The sequence below is a fragment of the Elephantulus edwardii genome, unplaced genomic scaffold, assembly GCF_000299155.1.
Source record: "Elephantulus edwardii isolate Elephantulus edwardi_28Jun2011 unplaced genomic scaffold, EleEdw1.0 scaffold00020, whole genome shotgun sequence".
Lineage (NCBI taxonomy): Eukaryota > Metazoa > Chordata > Mammalia > Macroscelidea > Macroscelididae > Elephantulus > Elephantulus edwardii.
In genome coordinates, this window is record NW_006399770.1 from 13,447,312 (window position 1) to 13,455,213 (window position 7,902).

Here is a 7,902-nt window from a genome sequence, read left to right on the forward strand (position 1 = left end):
GAGTGCATCTTAATCTTTAAACTGACATCATTGCTTTTTAGCAATTTGAAGTCTTTGATAGCATACTTTTCCAATGTAGCAATCTTTTAAATTTTTTGACTCTTGCTACTAGGAGTGTTGATTGTGGGAAGTTCACCAAAGAGGTTATTCAAATGGTTATCAGACATATGTCATTAGCCACCAGAGACATGCGCATCACAACCACTGTGAGAGACCATTTTGCTCTCAACAGATTGGCTAAGATTGAAAAACAAAGTAAACACACACACAGAGAAACCTTAGAACATAACAAATAAGGGTAACAATGTAGGGAAATTGAAATACTAATCCATTACTAGTGAGAATGCAAGATGGAAAGACTATGTGTGGTCTTTCTTCAAAGAACTGAAAATTGAACTACATATGATCCAGCAATCCCACTCATAGGTAGACACTCAAAAGATTTTAAAGCAAAGGCTTATGAAGAAACATTGTTTTTTGAATCACTACTCATAAAAGTCAAAAGATTGAAACATCCTTTTACTTCTCATTTGTGTCTTTATATTCAAAATGAGTGGTAAATGTACCATATAACATAATATTCTTAATACTTCTTTCCTGTAAAACATTACTGTCATACATTTCACACATTTGTAAACTGTAATCCTGCAACATGTTGTTAATATTTTAAGCAATCTGTTAAATCAGTTAAGAATAAGAAAAGCAAAAGATTCTTTATCTTCATTTATTCCTTACTGAATGTTCTTCCTTTATGTAGACTTGAGCTCTGGTTATTCTTTTTCTTCTCATAGACTTTTAGTATCTTTTGTGAAGCAGGTCTCTGGCAACAGATTCTCTCATTTATTTTTGTTTAAAAAATTAGTAATTTCCTCTTGATTCTTTTCTTCTTAATATTATACTAATAGTTATTTTATAATCAGATTTAAATAATAGCCAAACAACACTCTTGGTATTAGCAGCCAGGAAATTAAAAGACAAATTGCATTGGGAAAGTCTGCTATCAGGGACCTCTCTTAGAGTACTGAAGAGCATTGATGTCAGTCTGGAGACTAAGGTGCGCCTGATCCAGATCATACTCTTCACAATTTCTTGCCATGCATCAGAAAGCTGGGCAATGACTAGGGATAATAGAAAGACAATTGGTGCCTTTGAGCTGTAGTTCTGGAAAAGATTATTGAATATACCCATGGACTGTCAGGAGAACAAGCAAGTTCATCTTGGAAAGGGTGAAACCAGGCAGCTCCTTGGAGGCAAGGATTCTGAGGCTTCATCTGACATACTTTGGGCATGTTGCAAGGAGGGACCAGTACTCGGAGGAGAGCATCATGCTTGGAACGGTGGAGGGACAGCGCAAGCAAGGAAGACCCTTGATGAGATGGATTGATTTAGTGACTGGAGTAATGAGGGTAGATGTGTCAGAGACAATAAGACTGTCACAGGATAGATCAGGTTTTAGTTCTGTTATACACAAGGTCACTATGAGTCACAAGCAACTAAATGGCACATAACAGCAATCAGCAGTACCCAGTATGTTGATTGTTGATCCAAGCAAATTGAAATAATTGACAACTTCAGTCCTTTCTCCATCTATCATAATATTGACTATTGATCCTATGTTGAGATGTAATCTATACTGAAGGCTGCAGTCTTTGATCTTCTGCAGCAAGCATTTCATATTCTTCTTACTTTGAGCAAGCAAAATTGTGTCATCTGCATAATACAAGTTATTGATGAGTCTTCCTCCAATCCTGGTGCCACATTCTTCTTCATAGAGTCCAAATTCACGAATTAATCACTTAATGAACAGGTTGACTAGGTATAGAGTAAGGATCTAACCCTGACACACACCCTTCTAAATTTTAGATAATATCATGCATTGTTGGCTTGCTCCATTTGAACAACAGCTTCTTGGTCTAGGTGCTGCATTGTAATCCCAAAGGCATGTGATTCCAGGCCACTAGCTTCTTTGTGGGAGAAGGATGGGCAATCTCTTCCCATGCCATTAGCTGCCTCTTAAAAACCACTGAAGGATCAGTTCTGGGTTGGTTACAGCTGTTGGGTACATAACAACAACTTACTCGTACATTACACATTTTTTTCTAAGAATGCCTTGAATTTTCATTCTCTCATGGTAAACGTATCCATGTATGCAAAACAAACCGTTCATATTTCTCTGTGCAAAAATAAAAGTGTTTAATTGGATTAGAATACATTGAAATCATTGGTAATTACTTAATGATTTTTACTGAAACCTTGTTGACACAACAGTCTTTCCCAGTATTTAATGTGATGTAGAAGAATATACCTCTTGTTTAATGTCACTGTGAAATATTCTTCCAAAGGATAATTTTAGACATGGCTGAAACATGCCAAACTGACTTTGCTTAATACTAAGGAAGAAATGTAGGCTATAATTTTAATTATGTGAATTACCCATAAATTGATTTAAAATAAAAAAATTCTGTCTCGAACCAGTTAAATTATTTGCATACTTCTGCCTCCTGTACCTGTTATCTTGTTGATTGGGGCAGTTGAGGTTTCTTGTTTTTTATTTTTTTGGCAATTGAGCTTAAGGATGGAACATTATACTTGTGGAATCAATATTTTCATGTATTAAATTGGATATTGGTCAACTCTTGAATCTTTTTAAACATACAGATTATCCAAAGAAACACTTTAATATCTGAAGTATCTTCAAAGATCTGTGCTTATCCTTATTCACAGGTACTTTCTTCACCTCTGACAAAATTTAGCAGACAATCAGTAATTGTTTCTATATTGACTTAGGGTGTTTCACTGTTTGAGGAAACTACAAGCTAATACATTTATTAAATAAGTGCTTTATCCTCGTAATGGAGATGAACTAGGTGTAAGGAAGTATTTAACTAAGTATCTCAGAAGGAAAAGTGCTTAATAAGTTTGCCAGTATAATACAGTGTTTGAGTTTCTTAGGAGTGAAAAGTACATACTGTTAAAGTAGAATATACCAAAATACCTTGTTAATGAATGGGAAATAAAGAGTAACACATTATTTTAAAAATAAATATATTTTTCAGCAATTGAAAAAATGTATTTTTCATGTAAGCCATCATACCAAGGGGGAGATAGCTGTTGAAGGGCATAGGTGGGAGTAGAAGGGAATCCTGGTGGAGTAAGGAATGGGGTATATCAAGGCACAAGTGTCAGGGGTGGGGACAACACTGACTCTATTGTTTCTATTATTGGAGAGGTATCTTTCATCTGCTCTTTAATGTGAAATACTTTTCTGTCAGATACTGTTTTAAATCTGAGCGTTCAGATTAAGACAGACTAGGAAGAAGGATTGGTCATCTACTTCCGAAATAGCAGGCCTTCAAAAACCCTGTGTACAATTGAGCTCGCTTAGTGGCAGATACGGCAACTGAGGATGAGCCCTCAAGTATGGAAACACAAAAGGAGGAGGAACAGTTGTAAGCAGACACTAGTGATTGGACCAATGGCAGCATCAGGATGGATGGTGAAGAGATTGAGATTGTTCACAGCTTTAGTTTGCTTGGCTCCATAGTCAACACTCTTGGCACCAGCAGCCAGGAAATTAAAAGACATATTATGATGGGAAAGTTTGCTGTTAGCGACCTCTCCAAAGTACTGAAGAGCAATGGTGTCTCTCTGGAGACTAAGGTGCTTCTCATACAGGCCATCGTCTTTGCAATCACTTGTTATGCATCAGAGTTGGACAATGACTAAGGGGATAGAAGAATTGATGCCTTTGAGCTGTGGTGCTGGGAAAGAGTATTGAGGGTACCATGGACTGCTAGGAAAACAAACAGATTCTTCCTGGAAAGGGCCGGGCGGCTCCCTGAAGACAAGGATTCTGAGGCTTCGTCTAACATATTTTGGACATGTTGTAAGGAGATACCACTCCTTGGAGAGGGACATCATGCTTGGGAGGGTGGTGGGACAGTACAGGAGGGGAAGGCCATCTATGAGGTGGATTGATTCAGTGATTGGAGTAATAGGGATGGGAGTGTCAGAGACAGTGTGATTGGCACAGGACAGAGCAGAGTTTAGGGCTGTTTTACATAGGGTCGCTATGAGTTGCAAGTGACTCGACGGCACATAACAATAACAATAACATTGGAACAGCACATCAACAGAGAACTGCCAGATGTGCAGACTGTGTTTAGAAGAGGCTGTGGTACTAGAGATATTAAGGTTAATGTTAGATGGATCTGGGCTGAAAGCAGAGAGTACCAGAGGAATGTCTGTATTTTATTGACTGTGTAAAGGCATTTGAGTGTGTGAATCAATCTGTGGCTAATTCTGAGAGGAATAGGGATCCCAGAACATTTGCTTGTGTTTATGTGAAACCTATACTTGGACCAGGAAGCAGTCATCAGAACAGAGCAAGGAAATACTGTATGGTTCAAAATAGGGATGTTGTATGCCAGGGATGTGTCCTATCTCCATACCTTTTAAATTTGTATGCAGAGCAGATTATCCAGGAGGCTAGGCTCTATGAGGAGAAATGTGGCTCAGGACTGAAGGAAGACTCGTCAGCAATCTGCATTACACAGATGACCCCACCCTGCTTGCTGTAACTGAGGAGGACCGGGAACACTTGCTGGAGAAGGTCAAGAACTGCAGCCTTAAATATGGATTGAAGCTCAACATCAAGAAAACAAAGATTCATTACTGTACCAATTGGCAGCATCAGATAGACAATGAAGAGATTGAGATTGTTCAAACCTTTAGTTTGCTTGGCTTCACAGTAAACTCTCTTGGCATCAGCAGCTAGGAAATTAAAAGATGTATTGTGATGGGAAAATCTGCTATTAGGGACCTCTCCAGGGTACTGAAGAGCAATGGTGTCACTCTGGGGACTAAAGTGCACCTAATACAGGCCATGGTCTTTGCAGTCACTTGCTATGCATCAGAGAGTTGGACAATGACTAGGGAGGAAAGAAGACAAATTGATGCCTTTGAGCTGTGGTGTTGGAGAAGAGTATTAAATGTACCAGGGACTGCTAAGAAAACAAACAGGTTCATTTTGTATAGGGTTAAACCAGGCTACTCCTTGGAGGCAAGGATTCTGAAGCTTCATCTGACATACTTTGGACATGTTGCAAAGAGGGACCAGTCCTTGGAAAAGGACGTCATGCTTGGGAGGACAACGCAGGAGAGGAAGACCCTCCATGAGGTGGATTGATTTAGTGACTGGGACAGTGAGGATAGGTGTGTCAGAGGCACAGGATAGGACAGCATTTAGGGCCATTGTACATAGGGTAACTATGAGTCACAGGTGACTCAGTGGCACCTAAAAACAACAACAATTTCTAGTAGGTTTTAACTATAGTCAGAATTTTATGAAATACTAGTATTTGTAATCAAAGTTTGAAGTCTACCTTCAACCAACCAATAATTTCTTTCACAAGTTGTAACATTGTTCTTGTTTTTTATGGAAAAGTACTGGTTAATGAAATGAACAAGTTTCATATAGATGTTAATAGAAATGACTTATCCTAGGCAAAAATTGGGATGTTTTGGTTCCCAGAGTACTAAGAAAGGCCTGAATGAGTAAGCCATGAAGGGTAGAGTTCCTGATAAAATTTGCTGGAACTGCTTGTAATGACTTGTAAGTGCCTATCTCTTCCCAACACCATACTGAGTGGTGTCTTCACACGGGTAACTTCAGAGTAGAAGTGCTTATACTAACACTACAAATTGTGGCCTCAGTTCTTAGAAGTAAGAATAGTGAGACTTGATCTGACATACTTTGAGCATGTTATTAGAAGAAGGAACTAGTCCCTGGAGGAAAAGATCATCATGATTAGAAAAGTGAAAGTCGTTGAAAGAGAAAAAGACCACCAATAAGTTGAATTAGCACGATGACTGCATTGATGGTCTTAAGCACAACAAAGAATGTGAAGATAATACAGAATCAAACAGATTTCATTCTGTTGTACCTGGTGTTTCTGTGAATCAGAATTCACTCAGTAGCGCCTAACAACAATAGCTCACTGTTTATAAAAGCCAAACACTGTATTTTAGTATCAGAAACAATTGGAATCATTGACCAAATGCTTCTAAAACTCTTTGTTAAAAAATCGGAATTCTCAGTCTGACCCCCACCCTGATGTCAGCCTCATTCTACAACACTGGCACGAAACAGTATTTGTCCTTTTGTTACTGAGATATTTCACTCAGCATAATGTCCTCCAGGGTCACCCATTTTGAATAATATTTCATTATTTCCTTGTTTTTCATTGCAGCATATTATTCCATTGTGTGAATATACCACAGCTTCTCTATCCATTCATTTGTTGATGGGCACTTAGGTTATTTCCAACTCCTTGCTATTGTGAACAAAGCTGTGATAAACGTGGGTGTGCATATATGTATACTGCATTGAAGCCGATGAGGGAGAGAACAGTTTAAAAGTAATATATTTTAAGGCACTATGATTATCATAAGAGTTCGAAATGAGGGTTGCCGAGTGGAGTATACTTGGGGAGGGAGTGTGGCAGTGCGGGGGGATTATATACCAATGAAGGAGTTTTTCTTTTGCTTTCCAAGGAGAAGAGTGAACTGGAGGTGGGATTGGGGTGGGCAGGGAGAAAAGTGCAACGATGAATGAATGGAAATCCAAAATCTCTGTACATAAATGTTAATTGAAATTAATAAAAAAATAAAAAACCGATTAAAATATAAAATGAAAAAAAATCTGAATTCTGCCTTTCTAGAAGTTACCTTTTCTCGCTACAGATTAAGAGTCTCTGTATGGCCCAAACAGATGTCCTATAATACTGAGGCCACATCATGATAGATAGAGATTTCATCTTATTTGGATCCAGAGTGAACACCCTTGGCACCAGCAGTCAAAAAATGAAAATATGTATTCCATTGGGAATGTCCGCTATCAAGGACATCTCCAAAGTATTGTGAAGCAGTGATGTCAGTTTGAAAATGAAAGTGTGACTGAGTCAAGTCGTTGCCTTTTGAATCACATGCTATGCGTCTGAGAGCTGGACAGTGAGTAAAGAAGAAACAATGCCTTTGACTAGTAGTGCAGAGAATAGTACTGAATATCCCATGGACTGCCGAAAGAACAGACAGGTCTTGGAGAAGGTGCTTCCAAGAGTGCTCCTTAAGAGGCAAAGATGGTGAAGCTTTGGCACATACTTTGCAAATTTTTAAGAGGAGCTGTTCTTTGGAAAGGAACATGCTTAGAAATATGGAGGGTCAGTGAAAGAGAGGGAGACCCTCAATGAGATGAATTGACACAGTGATTGCAGCAGTAGACTGAAGTGTGTCAGAGAAGATAACGGTGGAACAGGATAGGACAGAATCCACACCTGTTGTTCATATGTTTCTGTGAACAACATACTTAACTCTCTGGCACACAATAACAACAACAATCAATGACCTCAAAAACTCAGTTTCTCTGTTGCAGTCTGATAAACACTAGAAAAGTTTCCTGGTCCCACCTGTGAACAGTCAGTTCAGAATGTAAATCAATAAATAAGGAATGGAGAAAGGAACAGTACAGCAGTGATAGTTAAACCAGCAATGCCAGATACTGAATTTCTTTGTGCTGTCCTTTGAACATCCCAGCAGGAATAAACTGCTGAATGCTGATACCATGCAGTGTACTTACTGTGCTTTTTGAAATAGAAAATGCTGCTAAGTTAAATGTAAAGTGGTTTCAAAAACAGTATTGTTAAAGGTTATTTTTTTAAAATTATTATTAAATTTTATTAGTTTTAGTGAACATTTACAGAGATTTTGGGTTTTCATTCATTCATTGTTGCACTGTTTTCTCTACCCTCCTCCCCAATTTGTTCTTCTCCCCGCCCCCTGAATGTCTGTTTTAATTGTCCAATTGCCACAGTGCTTGTCGAAGCCAGTTCTGATTAATCTCCT

General features: G+C 38.5%; 1 protein-coding gene across 1 annotated transcript in view; it reads left to right on the forward strand.

Annotated features, from left to right (window-relative positions):
• The window catches only part of LOC102868046 (glycogen debranching enzyme-like), a 98,766-nt gene that overhangs the window by 11,973 nt on the left and 78,891 nt on the right, over positions 1-7,902 (forward strand). The gene's annotated exons all lie outside the window — the stretch shown is intronic.